The following is a 21,050-nucleotide window of genomic DNA, read 5'->3' as shown; positions in this document are numbered from 1 at the left end:
ACATGCTTGTTGTTATTATGTAGAAATTCTATCATTAGAGACTTCTGGCCAAGATGGAGGTGTAGGTTGGAAATACTGTACCTCCTCGCACAACCAAAATTAAGGACAACAAAGATTTAGAAAAAAACCCCACAAAGCCAGAACAGACAGAAAACTGAATTGTACAGAAGTCCGACAACCATTCAACTAGACTGGTAAGAGGGACAGAGTCAGCAGCCAGTGGAGAGGGATTGTGGCAGGAAAAGGTGGTGGCTGCCAGATCTGGGAGCGCAGGTGGCATGGGGCTGACTGAGGTCACACATTCTCATGCATATAAACTAGGAAAATACAGGCAGCAAGACACATCGTGAAACCCTGGGCCCCAGCAACGGGAAATAAAGCCTAAAAGCACCAATTGGAAAGGTGTCGGGAGAGACTCCCAGCCTCACAGGAGAGTCCATTGGAGAGACCCACAGGGTCCTAGAATGGACAAAAGCCCACCCACCTGGGTGGGAAGCGACAGAGGGGACTGAAATGCAAGAGAGAGCAGAACAAGCACCATTGTTCCTTCTCTGACCCCACCCAGACATAAAGTATCACAACCCAGCGACTGTGTTGTAGCACCCTGATGAACACCTGAGTCTCCACCATTCATACATAACAGGTGCGACCTGACCAAAAATGGCTCAAACAGAAGAACAAATCAAAGCTGCAGAGCCAATACTTTTAAGTGACCAAGAGATAGCCAACGTATCAGATGCATAGTTCAAAATACTGGTGATCAGCCCTGGCTGGTGTAGCTCAGTGGATTGAGTGCAGGCCTGGGAACCAAAGGATCATGCTTTGATTCCCAGTCAGGGCATATGACTGGGTTGCAGGACAGTTCCTAGCAGGGGACCCAGGAGAGGCAACCATACATTGATATTTCTCTCCTTCTCTCCTTTCCTTCCCCTCTGAAGATTTAAAAAAAAAACACTGGTGATGAGGATGCTCACAGAGCTGGTTGATTTTGGTTGCAAATTAGATGAAAAAATGAAGGCTACATGAAGTGAACTGAAGGAAAATGCATAGGGAACCAATAGTGATGGAAACAAAACTGGGACTGAAATCAATGGAGTGGACCAGAAGGAAGAAAGAAACAACCAAATAGAAAAGAATGAAGAACAACAATTCAAAAAAATGAGGAGAGGCTTAGGAACCTCCAAGACATCTTTAAACGTTCCAACATCCGGATTATAGGGGTACCAGAAGGGGGAAAGAAACAGCCAAGAGTGGAAAACGTATTTGAACAAATAATAAAGGAGAACTTCCCCAGTGTGGCAAAGGAAATAGACTTCCAGGAAATCCAGGAAGCTCAGAGAGTCCCAAACAAGTTGGACCCAAGAAGACACACCAAGGCACATCATAATTACATTAGCCAAGATTCAAATGAAGGAGAGAATCCTAGAAGCAGCAAGAGATAAGGGGACAGTCACCTATAAAGGAGTTCCCATCAGACTGTCAGCCGATTTCTCAAAAGAGACCTTCCAGGCAAGAAGGGGCTGGAAAGAAGTATTCCAAGTCATGAAATCCAAAGACCTACAGCCAATGTTTCTCTATCCAGCAAAGCTCTCATTTAGAATGGAAGGGCAGATAAAGTGCTTCTCAGATAAGCTCAAATTCAAGGAGTTAATCATCATCAGGCCCTTATTATATGAAATGTTAAAGGGACTTATCTAAAAAAAGAAGATAAAAATATTAACAGTGAAAGGACAGCAAACTCACAGTTATTAACAACCACACTTAAGACAAAAGCAAACTAAGGGGACAGCTAAAACAGGAGCGGAGCCACAGAAATGGAGATCACATGGAGGGTTAGCAACAGGGGAATGGGAGGAGGAGAGAGGGGGAAAAGGTATAGAGAATAAGTAGCATAGATGGTAGGTAGAAAATAGACAGGGGGAGGCAAGAATAGTACAGGAAATGTAGAAGCTAAAGAACTTATGACACATGGACATGAACTAAAGGGGGGAATGTGGGTGGGAGGGGGTGTGCAGGGTGCAGCGGAGTGAAGGGGGGGAAATGGGACAACTGTAATGGCATAATCAATAAAATATATTTAAAAAAGAAAAATAAGATAAAAGAAACTTTTAAAAAAGAAATTTTATCATTAGAAGTTTGTTGCTTATTTTCTATGTTCGGAGATTTTATTTTTATTTTTCTGTTACTAATTTCTAGTTTGATCCCATTATGGTCAGAAACCAAACTGCTGTGCCTTCAATTCTTTTGGATATTTTTAGATTTGTTTTACAACTTTTGAAAGAGCATCCTTCTGGGGTGATTCCAGAAGTCAATGTGGGTTATGAAAGGACTGGATCCATGCCTTGTGATGAATATTTGCAACATTTGTGGTGTAGAGAACAAAGGCTTACAAAGGAGATATGAGGTCTCCTTCAAATACCTGAAGGTCTACTGTGCTGGAGGGGGATTAAACTACTATGTTACTAATCCATGGTTTCGAATTTCAGCCAGTTGGCTGAAACTGTCCTCAGCCAACTTAATTAATGGAAAACCTTGAGAAGCAATGAAGCTCCCATCATTTTCAGTGTCATAGCACCACTTGGAGATTGATTATTGGTCAGGAATATTGTTAAATTAAATTTCCCATATAGGAGACAGCTGATCAATGTTTCTCTGTTTCTATTTCTCTCTCTCTCCCTCATTCCTTCCCTCCCTTTCTTTCTCTCTAAAATCAATAAATATATCCTTGGGTAAGGTTTAAAAAAACTTTTAAATCGCACAAGAATTTGAAGTGAGGTTCTTGTAGGCAGCATAGAGATGATGATATTTTAAAAAATATATACTGTCAGCCCTGGTTGTTGTGGCTCAGTGGTTGAGTGCCAGGCCTGTGAACCAAGAGGTCACCAGTTTGTATCCCAGTCAGGGCACATACCTAGGTTGTGGGCCAGGTCCTCAGTCGGGGGCACACAGGAAGCAACCACACATTGACGTTTCTCTCCCTCTCTTTCTCTCTCTCTTTTCCTCTCTAAAAAATAAAATGAATAAAATCTTTTTAAAAATCTACTCTGCCAATTTCCGTGTTTTAATTGTTATTCTTTAACCTTTACATTTAAAGTAATTCTTAATATCTTAGAGCATAAGTCAGCCATTTCATTGTTTCCTGTTTGCTCATTTTGTTTCTCATTACTCTGTTTTCCTTATTCCACCCTCACCTGAGGATATGTTTCTTGATTTTAGAGAGAGTAAGAGGAGAGAAGAGAGAGAGAAACATTGATGTGAGAAACATCCATTGCTTGCCTCCCCTGCACACCCCAACCATGATTCAACCCACAATCTAGGTGCATGCCCTTACAGGGGATCAAACCTACAACCTTTTGGTGTTCGGATTAATGCTCCAACCAACTGAGCCACTCATCCAGGGTTCTGTTTTCATTCATCTTACCTTCTGATGGGATACATGAGCATTTTTTAGAAATTCCATTTTTACCTAGATATAATGTTTCTGAATATACCTCTTTGTATAGCTTTTTATCATGTTATATTATTCTATAGCTTTATTATTTATTTTATAGCTTTAAAAATGTAATATATATGTGTACATATCACAGTTTACTGGTGTCAACACTTAAACCACTTGGAGTGAAGTATAGAAACTTTACTTCCATTTAGGCCCCTTTGTCCTCATTTTTAAATACAGAGGGGCAAAAGTAGATTTACACTTTTTCATATGGGAAATAATACACTAATTAATAAATAATAATATAAGAATAAACCCTATGTTTCATGTACTCACAACTGTAAACCTACTTTTGCCCCACCATGTATGAATAGCTTAAGTATTTCCTCTATCTACATTGAACCCACATCAAATGATATACTTTTTGCTTTAACCATAGGACATGATCTTAAAAACTTATATGAGGAGACAATTGTTCTCTTTGCCCCAACTTTTACTCACTCCATCAGTTTGTCTTCCTTTCTGAAGTTCTATCCTCATTGTGTTATAATTTCCTTTCTGATTAGGGAATTTTCTTTAGCCATTCTTTAAGGGTAGGTCTGTTGGCAACGAATTCTCTTAGACTTCCTTCACTTGAGAATGTCTATGTTTAAATTTCTCATTAATGAATACTCAAACCTTGCTTAGATTCCTTTCTAATGGGCACTGACTTTTTTGGTCCTGTCAACTTTTTTAAAATTTATTTAATTATTTTTCAAGTACAGTTTTATGTCTATTACTCCCATCCCATCCCACCTCCCATACTCCCCCGTCCCTCCCATTTCCACCCTTCTCAGTTGTCATCCATGTATCCTTTATATATGTTCCTCTAAATCCCTCCCCAATTTCCCCTGAAATTCCCTCCCCTCTCCCCTCTGGTCACTGTCAGCCTGTTCTCTATTTCAGTGTCTTTGGTTATATTTTGCTTGCTTGTTTGTTTTGTTGTTTAGCTTCCGGTTAAAGGTGAGATCATATGGTGTTTGTCCTTCAACACCTGGCTTATTTCACTCAGCATAATGCTTTCCAGTTCTATCCATGTTGTTGCAAAAGGTAGGAGCTCCTTCTTTCTTTCTGCGGCATAGAATTCCATTGTGTATATGTACCATAGTTTTTTGATCCATTCATTTACTGATGGGCACCTAGGTTGCTTCCAACTCTTGGCTATTGTAAATTGTGTTGCTATGAACATTGGGGTGCATAGGTTCTTTGGGATTGGTGTTTTAGGGTTCTTAGGATACAATCCTAGCAGTGGAATTGCTGGGTCAGAAGGCAAGTTCAATTTTAGTTTTCTGAGAAAATTCCATATTGTTTTCCATAATGGTTGTACCAGTCTGCAATCCCACCAACAATGGACCAGAGTCCCCTTTTCCCCACACCCTCTCCAACATTTGTTGTTTATTGCTTTGTTTATGGTAGCGATTCTCACTGGTGTAAAGTGGTATCTCATTGTAGTTTTAATTTGCATCTCTCTGATAGCAAGCGATATTGAGCATCTCTTCATGTGTCTCTGGATCCTCTGTATGTCCTCCTTGGAGAAATGTCTGTTCAAGGCCTTTCCCCATTTTTTAATTGGGTTAGTTGTCTTCTTAGAGTGAAGTCGTGTGAGTTCTTTGTATATTTTGGAGATTAATGCTTTGTCTGAGGTATCATTGGCAAATATGTTTTCCCATACAGTTGGTTGTCTTTTTATTTTAATACTGTTTTCCTTAGCCACGCAGAAACTTTTTACTTTGATGAGATCCCATTTGTTTGTCCTTTCCTTTATATTCCTTGCTCCAGGGGACATATCAGTAAAAATGTTGCTGCGTGAAATATCTGATATTTTCCTGCCAATGCTCTCCTCTAAGACTTTAATGGTGTCATGGCTTATATTTAAGTCTTTTATCCTCCTTGAATTTATTTTGGTGGATGGTGTCAGTTGGTGCTTGAGTTTCATTTTTTTGCACGTAGCTGTCCAGTTCTCCCAACACCATTTGTTGAAGAGGTTATTTTTACCCCATTTTATGTTACGGCCCCCTTTGTCAAATATAATTGACTATAGAGAGGTGGGTTTATTTCTGGGCTCTCTGTTCTATTCCATTGGTCTATGTGCCTGTTTTTATGCCTGTACCAGGCTGTTTTGATTACAGTGGCCTTGTCATACAGTTTGATATCAGGTGTTTTGATCCCTCCTACTTTGTTCTTCTTTCTCAACATTGCAGCTGCTATTCAGGGTCGTTTAGGGTTCCATATAAATTTTTGAAGTGTTTGTTCTATGTCTGTGAAATATGCCATTGGTACTTTAATAGGTATTGCATTGAATCTGTAAATTGCTTTGGGTAGTATGGACATTTGGTTGATGTTAATTCTTCCAATCCATGAACACGGTATATGTTTCCATTTGTTTGTGTCTTCCTTGATTTCTTTCTTCAGTGTTGTGTAGTTTTCTGCATACAGATCTTTTACCTCCTTGGTTAGGTTTATTCCTAGGTATTTTATTTTTGTTTTTACTATATCAAATGGAATTCTTTTCCTGATTTCTGCTTCTGCTAAGTCATCGTTAGTATACAAAAACACCTTTGATTTCTGGATATTGACTTTGTAACCCGCTGTTTTACCAAGTTCATTTATTAGTTCGAGCAGTTTTTTGGTAGAGTCTATAGGATTTTCCATGTACACTATCATGTCATCCGCAAACAATGACAGTTTGGTTTCCTCCTTTCCAATTTGGATGCCTTTTATTTCCTTTTCTTGCCTGATTGCTGAGGCTAAAACTTCCAATACTATATTAAATACAAGTGGTGAAAGTGGACAACCTTGTCTTGTTCCTCATCTTAGTGGAAAAGCTTTTAGTTTTTGCCCATTGAGTATGATGTTGGCTGTAGGTCTTTCATATATGGCCTTTGTTATATTGAGGAATGCTCCTTCTATTCCCACTTTGCTTAGTACCTTTATCATAAATGGGTGTTGTACCTTATCAAAAGCTTTTTCCGCATCTATTGATATGACCATATGGTATTTGTCTTTGCTTTTGTTTATGTGGTGTATTACATTTACTGATTTGTGGATATTGTACCATCCTTGCATCCCTGGGTTGAATCCCACTTGGTCGTGGTGTATGATCTTTTTGATATATTGTTGGATGCAATTTGCCAATATTTTGTTGAGGATTTTAGCATCTATGTTCATCAGCGATATTGGCCTAAAGTTTTCTTTCTTTGTTGTGTCTCTATCTGGTTTTGGTATTAGGATGATGCTGGGTTCATAAAAAGAGTTTGTGAGTTTCCCATCATTTTGGATCTTTTGGAATAGTCTGTGAAGAATAGGTGTTAGCTCTTCCTTAAATGCTTTGTAGAATTCTCCTGTGAAACCATCTGGTCCAGGGCTTTTGTGTGATGGGAGTTTTTTGATTACTTCTTCAATTTCATCTGCTGCTATTGGCCTGTTCAGGCTTTCTACTTCTTTTTCATTGAGTTTTGGAAGATTATATTTTTTCTAGAAATTTGTCCATTTCACCTAGGTTTTCAAATTTCTTGGCATACACTTCTTCATAGTATTTTCTTACAATCACTTCTATTTCTGTGGTATCAGTTGTAATCTCTCCTCTTTCATTTCTGATTGTGTTTATTTGTGTCCTCTCTCTTCTTTTCTTAATGAGCCTACTTAAAGGCTTGTCTATTTTGTTTATCTTTTCAAAAACCAACTCTTAGATTCATTGTTCCTTAAAATTGTGCTTTTAGTCTCTATGTCATTTAATTCTGCTCTGATGTTGGTTATTTCCTTCCTTCTACTTGCTCTGGGCTGTCTTTGTTGTTGTTCTTTGAGTTCTTGCAGTTGTAGGGTTAGGTTGTTTGTTTGAAATGTTTCTGTTGTCTTTGGGTAAGCCTGTATTGCTATGAACTTCCCTCTCAGGACTGCCTTCACCATGTCCCATAAGTTTTGGGTTGTTGTGAGTTCATTTTCATTTGTTTCCAGAAGCTTTTTGATTTCTTCCCTAATTTCAATCTTGACCCATTCATTGTTTAATAGGATACCATTCAGTCTCCATGATTTTGGGTGTTTTGTGTTTTTTTCTTTGGGGTTGGTTTCTAATTTCAGTCCCTTGTGGTCAGAGAAAATGCTTGGTATGATTTCAATTTTCTTGAATTTGTTGAGGCTCATTTTGTGTCCTATCATGTGGTCTATCTTTGAAAATGTTCCATGTGCATTTGAAAAGAATGTGTATTTAGCTTCTTTGTTACGAAGGGCTCTATATATATCTGTCAAGTCCATTTCATCTAGGGTGTTGTTTAGTGCAGCTATATCTTTGTTGATATTTTGTTTGGAAGATCTGTCCATTTTTGACAGTGGGGTGTTAAAATCCCCTACTATAATTGTGTTGCTGTCAATATCTTTCTTGAAGTCCTCTAGGATTTTTCTTATATATTTGGAAAATATGGAATGCTTCACTAATTTGCGTGCCATCCTTGAGCAGGGCCCATACTAATCTTCTCTGTATCATTCCAATTTTAGTATATGTGCTGCCGAAGTGAGCACGGTCCTGTCAATTTTACACAAATCTACTGTTTGCCTAAAACTTATAAAAAGTTTCCTAGTTCCATAATTTATTTGAGCCTCATTTTGTATTTTGAGAATCACATTGTCATTTTCCCATTCACATGTATTCAATTGATTTTCCTTTTGTTAATCTAATTTTGTAACTAGTCCAGCTGTAAGAACTAAAGAAGGGAAAGGGTGGGGGAAATTCTTCCTTTCCCCAACAATTGTAAGACGTCTTCATGTATTTTAGATACCAAGCCTCTGTGGGATATATGTTTTGCAAATATTTCCCCCCAGCCTATGTCTTTCCTTATAATTTTCTTAATGTAAATTTCAAACACCAGAAATTTTTAATTTTGATGAAGTTTATCAGTATTTTCTTTGTGGTTCATAGTTTTTGGTTTTGTGTAAGAAATCTGTGCCTGTCCCAAAGTTAAAACTTCTCCTATGCTTTATTTTATAAATCTTATAGTTTGTTTTGCATTTTGATCTGTTGTCCATTTCAAAATAACTTGTAGTTTTCTTCTAATGGGTTAAAATGGTGGATTCTGGTTTGTAATGCCAGAGAGTAAGACAGTGGAGCTGCAGGAAGTGTCTACATGCAGAGAAAGAACTTTCCTGCTCCAGCTTAAAAAAAATGTGTGTATGACATGAAAGAAGAGACAATGTTCATTTCATTTTTTAGATATCTTTACTGAGGCATACAATATGTGGTTCATATTTATAGTGTATAATTTAATAAGTTTTGACATAGGTCTACCCTCTTGAAACCGTCAGTGCAATTAAGTGAATAATTCCATTACCCTCAAATCTCCTCATGCCCCTTTGTAATTTCTTCCTCCCATCCTTTCCTGTATTCTACACTTAAGCAACCATGGATCTACTTTCTGTCAGTATAGATTCATGGAGGAAAGGCCACCCACCAGGAGCTACAAATGTGAAGGGATATAGCCAATGTCAGAGACACATCAACTAGTCAGGGTTGTGGCTGAACAACACCTTGGCCTCTCTCCTTGGCCTCTCTCCTCCCACCTTGGATTTCATGAAGTTTCTTATCAGCGGCCAAACCCAATTTCCAGCCAGAAGGCATACATGGCAGCCTTCTAGGGCATGTAGCATGGAGAAATATAAATTATATGTGTATAACATGTACAACAATCATTTCAGGACCTGTTGGTAAAAAAAAGTCCAGTACCAATCAGTCCATGGGCTTGTAACATGAAGAGAGTGGAATCAGAACTAATTGTTAAGACCAGCCAGAGAAGTAAGTGGCTCTCTATGTAATGTGAGGTGGAGGAAATTGACAGAGGGCAGCCCCCTTTCTTGTCCCTTGTGCCTTCATTAAAGATGATTTTGAAACCCCTTCACTGGGTATCTAGAGACAAGAATTACCAGCAGTGGCTAGGTTACTCCTGGGCACTACTGACTTGCTCAATAGAGACCATATTTCTTCTCCCCCTCACTTGAGGACATATGTTCATTGCTTTTAGAGAGAGAGGAAGTGAGAGAGAGAAACACTGATATGAGAGAGAAGCATCGATCAATTGCCTCATGTATACATTGGGACCACAGATCATGTGTGCCCAGATCAGGGATCAAACCCACAACCTAGTTATGTGCCCTGACTGGGAATTGAACCTACAACCTTTTGGTTACAGGATGATGCTCCAACCAACTGAACCACACCAGCCAGGGAGAGACTATATTTCTTAACTTCATAGCAGTGGTCATCTTCATTTTTGTTCTCACACTACACTGTAATTATTTGAAGTAGTCATATTTGTGCCTGTTGTCTCACACTTAGTAATTGCCTTTTTCAGCATTCATCATCATGCTTGTTGTCATACACAGAAAGAAACTTACTCCAGTGGTCATCCTCATAGTTATTATCTGACACTGAACATTGATCTTATTTCAGCAGTCATCATCATGCTTATTATCTCACATTAAACTTTAACTTTATTCCAGTGGTCATCATCACACTACTGTCTCACTCTTATCCTTAACCATAATCAATCGGTCATTTTCCTGTTTGTTGTGCTACACTGAACATTATCCTATTTCTACAGTTACCTTCTAGCTAGTTGTCACACTCTAAGCCTTCACCTTATTCCAGTAGTCATGTTTATGATTATTGTGTCATAGTGAATCTTAAACTTACAAGGTCTCTCCAGAAAAAGTCCAGCCATTGTTAATATAATGAGAACAGTTTGTACAACATCAGTGTAACCTGGCAGCCAAGGAGAATGGACTGGATTGTGCATATGTGAACAATGACAACTTCACTCTACTAGTCAGTGGGGGTGGTAGATATCATTGAGTGATTGTGTGTACTGTGTGGCCATTGCATTCAAAATGACTGAGTGAGGGACTTCCAGCCAACATTGGAGGCGTAGGGAGATACACTGTGCCTTCTTGAACAACCAAAAGAAGGACAACAACAAATTTAAAAACAAAAAAACAACTAGAACTGCCAGAAAATTGAACTGTATGGAAGTCTGACAATCAAGGAGTTAAAAAAAAACATTCATCCAGAGTGGTAGGAGGGGTGGAGACTGGCAGCTATGGTGGAGAGGATGTATTACAAGGCAGTGGCTGGAGGACCATGGTGAGAGAGGCAGCAGCTGGAAGACTGGGTGAGACAGTGACTGGTGGGGTGGATGGTGGCACATTTGCATGCAGATAAACTGGGAGGAAAAACTGGGGAGTAAGACAGACCACACAACCCAGGATTGCAGTGCTGGGAAATAAAACCTCAAAACCTCTGACTTAAAAAAACCTTTGGTAGTTGAGGCAGCAGGGGAAACTCCCAACCTCACAGGAGAGTTCATTGGAGAGAGCCACAGAGTCCTAGAACATACACAAACCCACCCACCTGGGAATCAGCACAGGAAGGGCCCAATTTGCTTGCAGGTAGTGGAGGAAGTGACTGAAAGCTGGCCCAGAGCCCAGCAAATGCCATTGTTCCCTCTCAGACCCTTCTACATACAGCTCCACAAACCAGTGACTAGGGTTGCCCCACCCTCACAAATAACTAAGGGTCTACTCCTTACTAAGTAACAGGTGTGCTGAGACCAAAAAAATGGACCAAATGAAAGAACAGATCGAGGCTCCAGAAAAAATACAACAAAGCAATGAAGAGATAGCCAACATATCAAATGAAAGTTTCAAAACTTTGATAACCAGGCCCTGGCTGGCGTAGCTCAGTGGATTGAGCATGGGCCTGCGAACCAGACGATCGCAGTTCAATTCCCAGTCAGGGCACATGCCTGGGTTGCAGGCCGGTTCCTTGCAGGCTAACTACCAGCAGGGAATGCACAAAAGGCAACCATACATTGATGTTTCTCTCCCTCTCTCCTTCCCCTCTAAAGATAAATAAAATCTTTTTTTTTAATGATAGCAGGTTTTTTTTTAGGTTTTATTTATTTATTTATCTTCAGAGGGGAAGGAGAGAGGGAGAGAAACATCAATGTACGGTTGCCTTTTGTGCATCCCCTGCTGGTAGTTAGCCTGCAAGGAACCGGCCTGCAACCCAGGCATGTGCCCTGACTGGGAATCGAACCGCGATCGTCTGGTTCGCAGGCCCGCGCTCAATCCACTGAGCTACGCCAGCCAGGGCTAATAAAATCTTTTAAAAAAGTAAAAAAAAAAAAACTTTGGTAACCAGGATGCTCAGAGAAATGGTTGAGTATGGTTGCAAAATAGAGGAAAAGATGAAGGCTATGAAAAGTGAAATAAGGGAAAATGTACAGAGAACCAACAGTGGAGGGAAGGAAACTGGGACTCAAATCAGTGATTTGGAACAGAAGGAAGAAGTAAACATTCAACCAGGACAGAATTAAGAAAGAATCCAAAAAAATGAGGAGAGGCTTAAGAACCTTTGGGACAGCTTTAAACATTCCAACATCCAAATCATCGAGGTGCCAGAAGGAAAAAAGGGAGACCAAGAAATTGAAAACTTCTTTGAACAAATAATAAAGGAGAACTTCCCCAATCTAGCAAAAGAAATAGACTTGCAGGAAGTCCAGGAAGCTCAGAGAGTCCCAAAGAAGTTGGACCCAAGGAAGCACACACCAAGGAATAGCGTAATTACATTACCCAAGATTAAAGACGAGAGAATCTTAAAAGCAGCAAGATAAAAGGAGTGTGTTACCTACAAAGGAGTTCCCGTAAGACTACCAGCTGATTTCTCAAAAGAATCCTTACAGGCAAGAAGGGGCTGGAAAGAAGTATTCCAAGTCATGAAAGGCAAGGACTTACTTATATCCAAGATGACTCTGTCCAGCAAGGTTCTCATTTAGAATGGAAGGGCAGATAAAGTGCTTCCTAGATAAAGTAAAGTTATAGGAGTTTATCATCACCAAGCCCTTATTATATGAAATGTTAAAAGGACGTATCTAAGTAAAAGAAGATGATCAAAACTATGAACAGTAAAATGACAACCCCATAACTATCAACAACCGGACCTAAAAAAAAAAAAACAACAAACAAACTAAGCAAACAAGTAGAACAGGAACAGTACTTCTGCCAAGATGAAGGCATAGGTGGAAACACTGTGCCTTCTCCCACAACCAAGTTTGAATACAACAAAGGTTTAGTAAACAAAGACACAGCCAAAGAACAGAAAACAACTATATGGAAGTCCGACAAAAATGAACCGTTCAACCGGGACCGGTAAGAGGGGCGGAGCCAGCAGCGGAGCAGGGTCGGGCCCAGGCGACCCAGGTGACGCAGGCGACCCAACCCAGGCAGTCGGGGTAGCAGCAAGGACCCAGTGAGGGTGTGGGGCAGGCTGAGCGTGGTCACATATTCGGGTGCGAATAAACCAGCAGAGGTGTGAGCAGTTAGACAGACCCCGCAGACCCCAGCGGCAAACCCAGTGAGGGTGCAGGGCAGGCTGACCAAGGTCGCACATTGGCTCCAGACCAGGCGGCCCTGGGGGCGGGAGGAGGCAGAGGGGACCGCCATTGATTTCCTTTGACCCCGCCCCCACATCCGGCGTCACAACCCAGCGACTGAGTTGCCCTGCCCTGGTGAACTCCTAGGGCTCTGCTCCTCATACGTAACAGGCACGAACAGTCCAAAATATGGCTCAAGAAGAACTCAAAGTCCCAGAGCCAATATCTCTAAGCGACCAAGAAATAGCGAACCTCTCAGATGCACAGTTCAAAATACTGGTGATCAGGATGCTCACAGAACTGGCTGATTATAGTCACAAATTAGAGGAACATATGAAGGCTAAACTAATTGAAATGAAGGGAAATGCACAGGAAACCAATAGTGATAAAAAGGAAACTGGGACTCAAATCAATAAAGTGGACCAGAAGGAAGAACGAAACATCCAACCAGAAAAGAATGAAGAAACAAGAATTCAAAAAAATGAGGACCGGCTTAGGAACCTCCAGGACATCTTTAAATGTTCCAACATCCGAATTATAGGGGTACCAGAAGGGGAAAAGAAACAGCCATGAGTAGAAAACTTATTTGAACAAATAATAAAGTAGAACTTCCCCAGTCTGGCAAAGGAAATAGACTTCCAGGAAATCCAGGAAGCTCAGAGAGTCCCAAACAAGTTGGATCCAAGAAGAAACACACCAAAGCACATCATAATTACATTATCCAAGATTCAAATGAAGGAGAGAATCCTAGAAGTAGCAAGAGATAAGGGGGCAGTCACCTACAAAGGAGTTCCCATCAGACTGTCAGCTGATTTATCAAAAGACACCTTACAGGCAAGAAGGGGCTGGAAAGAAGTGTTCCAAGTCATGAAATCCAAAGACCTCCATCCAAGATTGCTGTATCCAGCAAAGTTTTCATTTAGAATGGAAGGACAGATAAAGTGCTTCTCAGATAAGATCAAATTCAAGGAGTTCATCATCACCAAGCCCTTATTATATGAAATGTTAAAGGGAATTATATAAGAAAAAGAAGATGAAAAATATTAACAGTGAAAGGACAGCAAACTCACAGTTATCAATAGCCACACCTAAAACAAAAGCAAACCAAGAGGACAGCTAGATCAGGAGTGGAACCATAGAAATGAAGAACGCATGGAGGGTTAGCAACAGGGGAGTGGGAGGTGGAGAAGGGGGAAGAAGGTACAGAAAATAGCATAGACAGTAGGTAGAAAATAGATAGGGGGAGGGCAAGAATAGTAGGGGAAATATAGAATCTAAAGAACTCGAGACACATAGTCATAAACTAAAGGGGGGGGAATGGTGGGGGAGGGGGTGTGCAGGGTGGAGGGAAATGAAGGGGGGAATAGAACAACAACTGTAATGGTATAATCAATAAAATATATTTTAAAAAAGAACAGGAACAGAATCACAGAAATGGAGATCACATGGAGGTTATCAGTGGGGACGTGGAGGGGGGAATGGGGGAAAATATACAGGGAGTAAGTAGTATAAATGGTAGGTACAAAATAGACAGGGGGAGATTAAGAATAGTGTGGGAAATGTAGAAGCCTAAGAACTTATATGTATGATCCATAGACATGAACTAAGAGGGGTGGGTGATGTGGGTAGGGGGGTGCAGGGTGAAGGGGAATAAAAAGGAGAAAATGGGACAAGCATAATAGCATAATCAATAAAATATATTTTAAAAATGACTGAGCCAGTATAGCAATGAGTCTGCATCAAATTCTGTGGTAAACTTGAACATTCTTCTGAGGGAACTATTCAGATGATTCAGAAGGCTGCAGCTATGGGCAACTGGCTATTGGAAGCTTCTTCACAACAATGTGTCCACCTATGTATCACGTCTCATGCAGTTGTTTGGCAAACATCAAATCACCCAGGTGACTCAGCCCCCCTAAAGCCCAGATTTGGCACCCTGAGACTTTTTACTTTCCCCAAAACTAAAATCACCTTTGAAAAGGAGGAGATTTCAGACCATTGATGAGATTCAGGAAAATAAGATGGGGCTACTGATGGCGATTGGGAGAATTGTGTGAGGTCCCAGAGTGCCTACTTTGAAGGGGACTGAGGTGTCATTTTCTTATGTACAGTGTTTCTTGTATCTTGTATATTCCTTAATAAATGTCTCTATTTTTCACATTACATGGCTGGATATCTTCTGTACAGACCCTGTATTTCCCCAGTGATTTTCTTTCTGCTTACTGTATACCAGAGGTGGCAAACACAAGGCCCACAGGCCAAATGCAGCTCTCCACTTGTTTTATCTGGCCCGGCACCTTGGTTCTACCTGGCAGCAGCCAAATGTAGAGCCCCTTTGGCCCTAGTTAAGGAGTAGTTACATTTATATAGTCCTAAAATTACATTCTGCCCTTTGAAGGCAACCGTAAAGCTGATGTGGTCCCTGGTGAAAACAAGTTTGATGCCCCTGCTGTACACCAAAACTAACCTGATTCAGCAGTTAGCCTAATTAATGCTTTCTATCTCACACTGATGAATAAATTCATTCTGGCATTCGTTATGCTTATCATGTTAAATTGAAACATAATCTTATTCAAGCAGCCATCCAATTGCTTGTGTTGCCCAGTGAACCTTAACCTCATTCCAATTCATATTTAGGATTGTTTCCCACACTGAGAACAGCCTTATGCTGGTAGTCTTCACGCATGGTGTAGTCTCATACTGAACCACAACCTTTCCCAGTGAAAATTTCCTGTTTTTATCTCATGTGGAACAAGTGGTTGTCTTTGTGCTTGTAGTTTCAAACCGAATCTTAATTTTGCTCCAGTGTGTTGTTTCATGCTGGAGCCTAAAATTACTCCATCTGTCAGATCTATGTATTTGTTGTCAAATACTGATCCCTAACTTTATTCCAAGTGCCATCTATGCTTCTTGTCTCACTCTGAACCTTAATATAATTCATGTAAGTCATTTGAAAAAGTAAATGTGACTGTTTCTGTTTGGTGATTAGTATTTTAAACAAAATGATCTGATTGCTATGGTAAAAAGTTATTTTCCCATTTTCTTTTAGAAAAAAACTACATCACATATAACTTAGTAGAGAGTAGTAAAAACAGAATTACATTTAAAACATAAACAATGTACTTCCTTTGATCAGTAAGTATGACATATAATTTCTGGTAACAATAGCCAATAAGAATCAAATATAGACATTTCTGTCTTATGTTTGCATGCACCATAAAAAGAAAAAAAAATAAGTTTTAAACTTTTATAAGAGATAAATATATAAATATAAGTAGGAAAAACTGTTCCTGGTTTATTTTTACCCCTAATTATCATCTATATTTAGTAATAAAAATTTTATTTTTCAGAAGTATATGACAGCTATCAGTAAAAAATTCTTACTTTAACAAAAAATGCATTTTTTATATTATAATATTGTACACAGGTAAGGTATTGATCACACATTTTTAAAATGGAACACTTCAATGTCAAAGTTTGTGTTGCTTTACTGTAACTTGAGAAGATTAGCACTGAATCACATTGAACTGCAGCATACATACTGTATTGCCCTGTGCTAGAGTGATACATGCTCATTGGTATTGCCTTGGTAACAATGTTAGGTGGCATTCCTGGTTCCTGGGATTTTTCTTCTTCAAACACCAGGCACATCAGAGAAAAGTTCATTCGGTACTTTTTTTTTTGTAAAGGGTCTTCATGAAATAATTTCTCTACAATTATGAGATTTGATATACCTTCTGATTCTCCAGATTCATCTGTCTCCAATTGCTGCTTCCTAAACATTTGTATTTGTGGTAACTGAATAACTGATGTTGGTGGTGCCTCAAATGCTCTCTGGATATATAGGGTTTGGCCTGATGGCAACTACACTAGACTTATAACTAGGGACCCGCTCCTAGCACTTAATGTACCTACAGAAACCTGAGCTAAATGAGTTTGTTCCATCCTGTAGGGATTCAATTATTTCCATGGTCATTTGTCTTAATATGTTTTTTCCTGCCACATTTTTTCATTATCAAGACATTTGTAATCAGTGGTTTGCTCCTTGTTTTTCTTCTTCATATAACCCTCTATGATGTGATTTCTGTACCAGACCACCCTACTGATTGCAGATAGGAGGGGGTGGAGATGAAGAGCTCACCACCCCTTGGGAGCTTCACCACCTCTCAGCATCCTATTGCAGTCAGCCCCATGGCCCCATGTGGCCCCCAGGCTTCTCTGCCCAGCCAGGACCCGTAGCTCTCATTTTTTATGCTGTTGCCACACACTGGGCACTAACATCATTTGAGTCTTTTTCTTAATGTTTCTTGTCTCCTGTTAGACAGGACAAGAGTCTCAAGGTTTTGGAGATTCTTACCAAATGCTATTTTTGCTAAATGCTAAAATGTAGTCCAGTAGTTTACAGATGAATCTGCAACCAATGAATTTCACTGTAATCACAACTGGATGAGTTTAGCCAACCGCAAAAAAAGAAATCAACATGTAATTAACCAAACAGTATAGATGAGCAATGGCTAAACCTCCCTTCAGAGAGACAGAGCTTTGGATGTAAATCCCCAATCTCCTTTGCTTGTTTGCAAGTAAATAAAACTACCTAATGATAGTCAAGTCTGATTCTTAAATAGAACACCCCATGTGGTGAACCATTTGAGTTCTGTAACATCCTGACCACTAATAGTTCCAGGTATTAACATTCTTGTTGTCTCACAATAAACCTTAAACTTACTCCACTGAACATCCTCATACTTATCTAACTTTTTAAAAAAATTTATTTATCTTTAGAGGGGGAAGGGAAGGCGAGAGGGAGAGAAATATCAATGTATGGTTGCCTCTTGTGCGTCCCCTGCTGGGAACTGCTGGGAACTGGCTTGCAACCCAGGCATGTGCCCTGACTGGGAATCAAACTGTAATCCTCTGGTTCACAGGCCCGTGCTCAATCCACTGAGCTACACCAGCCAGGGCTAACTTTTAAACTTTTTCCAAGGTCAGCTTCATGCTGTGTCTTAACCCTTTTCCAGGTTGGAGAACTTCCATTCCTAATTGACATCTATAAACGCAACTGAAAGCCCAGATCATGGGAGAGTGAACCATTTCCTTGAGGTCAAAACAACTTCTCCATACTAAAGATATTAGACAGCTAAATCCTGTACCAACATGCTCCTTTACTATGATTTGTATTGAGGCTTTCTGGCATCATATGGAATAATTGAAGTTTCAGTCCCACTTTTACCAATATGGGTGACCTCTTTCCTTATGTATGGGACATTGGTAGAGCTGTATTAACCCAAGAGCTTGCTGATGTTCTTAATCTCAGGGGACTTTAAAGAGGTGAATCAGAATGTAGTGATGTGAGAGTTAAGATTATGCCCTTTAAGGGGAAACCAGACTCCAAAGCTTTGGGATTCTATTATTCAGAACTCAGTGTATCAAGAAAGAGATCTACATGAAAACTGAAGATTGCTGAGGTGGAGAGAGAATCTTGGTTTGAATTCATCACCCTCATGCAAAGTGTTATGGACACAACTGAGAGATTTATTCAATTTCCATAGTTCTTCAGCAGCTGGAGGAGTTGAAAGATAAGGCCAAAGTTGCCTTTAGAAAGGTGGTTTACTTTCTCTATTTCACGCTTTTCACTTCTCCAGAAGCATGAAATCTGGGTCAGTTTATGTAGGAGTCAGAGCAGGGGCTTCGGTGAGACTGGAGAGAAAAGGTATTTTGTTTTGAAAGGGAGTATGAAGACGTGAGCAGTTTAAAGGATGTAAAAGTGTCTGACATGAAGTATAGAATATTATTCATCCTGGACATTCTTCTCTTCAGAACACAGCACTTCAAAATCCAGGCCATATTGAAAGGTGAAGATGGTGGTAGGAGTATCCAGAAAGGAAAGATCATGTATGGAATATGTCATTGCCCTGTTGAAAAGAGGGTCTGAGTGCAGCAGTAGGAGGTTGCATACAGTCAACATGGACTACTATACTGTTTATTTCAAATCAAAATCTAGAGGAATTCTTCAGTGACTCAGTAGTTACATAACTTTTTAATGTAAAGTGTTCCTCTAATATATGAACCAAGTTTCCAGGGAATCCTTGGAGATAAAATTGAAAATCAGTGTATCATGTCTTCTGGATATTGAGATGGGCTTCTCTCATTCAGAAGAAGTAGACATAAAATTTTAATACCTTTGGACTGTTAAAAATATAAACTTGGGCCTTGCCAGACCAGATGTCTGACAAGTGTTGTCTCACAATGCTGGATAGAGACTAACCTATCATGCTGGTAAGAATCGACCACACCCAATCCCAGTAGTTACAATTGCAAAATCAAGGGGTTGAGTAAACAGATTACTAATATTAAGGAGAGACTAAAAAAATGAGCTGCTCTCCCATCTGTTCTATATCTGTCACAGAGGACTAGAAAAAAAGCAGGGGCTGGCCAAAGTTTAAGTGTGAGCTTTGCTACTTTACAAGCATGTTCAGCCTAAATGACTAAACTAGAAATGAAATAGGGTTTCAAGAACAGACCATGCAGTTTCCTAGAGGTGCCGGAATGTTTCTCTTCAGAAAAGTCATGGTGACTGCAGGTGCCAAGAGGGCAGAGCATAATGTCTCTCCTCCCCCACCTGACAGCCTCTTGGGAGCTGATTCACCTGTATGTTCGTTCCTTGATTACCTTGACTTTAGCCTAGGCAATCTCCTCAGTTCACTAGGAAACAATCCCTGCTGATTCAGGACCACTGCTGCAGAAATCTCAAAGTGCCCATGGCAGGTTCTCTGTTTTCAGGACAGACCACTATGGAATTCCAAGGGAGAGCTTTCTCAGCTTGATATGGAGAAGCTCGGTCTCTCCTAGGTCCTTTAGCCTCCTGATTTTACTGCCAGCTTTGATAGCTTATAAGCTATTAATTGCTATAAAACATCCATAAATGGGTAAAAAAAAACTCTTAAGAGGGGAATGGAGAATACAAGAATGCAAACATTCAGATGGGGAGCAGGGCAATCTATTCTGGGTCACTGCCCCTTCAAAAGCACCAAGGAGACTCCTAAAAGACATTAACTTAATTGAGAGGTCCAACACTGTATTCTAAATTTGTGCCTTACAAATAGAACCCTTATTTTCTAGGGTCTTTAGGATACTTAACAAATTTTAACAAGTGTCTTTTTAAAAACTAAATAAACTTTAAAATAAAAAAATAGAATGAACCTCATTTTCTAATCACAATGCAGCCAACCCCCCAAATTAAGTGGAAAACAGCAATATGATACAGCTCTTGGATCAGAGTTAGTATTAATGAAAACTGTAATAACAAACAATTTTGAAGTTTTCAATAATAACCCTGTGATGATTAATTCCATTTACAAACTTGGCTGGGCTAAGAGAAGCCCAGATAGCTGGGAAAATATTTCTGGGTATCTCTGAGGGTGCTTCCAGAAGAGGTTAGCATTTGATTGAGTACAGAGATCTGTCCTCACCAATGTGTGTTGGGGGGCATCATCCAATCCCTTTGAGAGCCAGAATAGAACAAGAAGGCAGAGGAAGGGTGAATTCCCTCACTCACTTCACTGGGACTTTCACCTTTTGTTTCCCTTTGACATCGGAGCTCCAAGTTCTCTGACTTTCAGACTTTGTGATTTATATCCTCCCCACCTCCACAGGTCTCAGGCCTTTGGCCGAGTTATACCATCAGATCTCCTGGTTCTCAGGTCTTCAGATTTGAGACTGAAGTATATCATCAGCTTTCCTTTTTCTCCAGCTTGAAAACAGTAGATTATGGGACTTCTCAATTTTTATAACCATGTGAGTCACTTTCTATTCCCTCCCTCCCTCTCTCTCTATATATATGGAATATGTATGGAATATATATGTATGGAATGTGACCAAAGCCATATCCATAGCCGTAAGTCCTTTTATCACTTAAACAACAAAATACTAAAATACAATATTACAATATGCTGGATTTCTATTGAAAGCTTACACTGTATAGTTGAACAAAATATATATCATTTAGTATTCATAGTACTTATAAGGTAGGTACTGATTTTGCCCTTCATAGTACTTAGGAGGTAGATACTGTATTTTGTCCTTATTTTTTTAAAGTATAATTAGGCACACCCACACAATGTTTATCTTTTTATAAGAACTACATTACATCTTTCTTGATT

The 21,050-nt window shown here is 39.7% G+C and overlaps 1 non-coding gene across 1 annotated transcript; it reads right to left on the bottom strand.

Annotated features, from left to right (window-relative positions):
* Positions 1-7,883: 7,883 nt before the first annotated feature.
* LOC118982111 (U6 spliceosomal RNA) lies at positions 7,884-7,990 on the bottom strand. The gene has a single exon (XR_005065488.1). It is a non-coding gene; the product is annotated as a U6 spliceosomal RNA (small nuclear RNA).
* Between the last annotated feature and the right edge of the window lie 13,060 nt (positions 7,991-21,050).

This window comes from Sturnira hondurensis, unplaced genomic scaffold, assembly GCF_014824575.4.
Source record: "Sturnira hondurensis isolate 20B ecotype Veracruz unplaced genomic scaffold, ASM1482457v3 Scaffold0024912, whole genome shotgun sequence".
In the NCBI taxonomy this organism is placed as follows: domain Eukaryota; kingdom Metazoa; phylum Chordata; class Mammalia; order Chiroptera; family Phyllostomidae; genus Sturnira; species Sturnira hondurensis.
The sequence above is the reverse complement of the archived record's forward strand: the minus strand, read 5'-3'. Positions and strand labels throughout refer to the sequence as shown.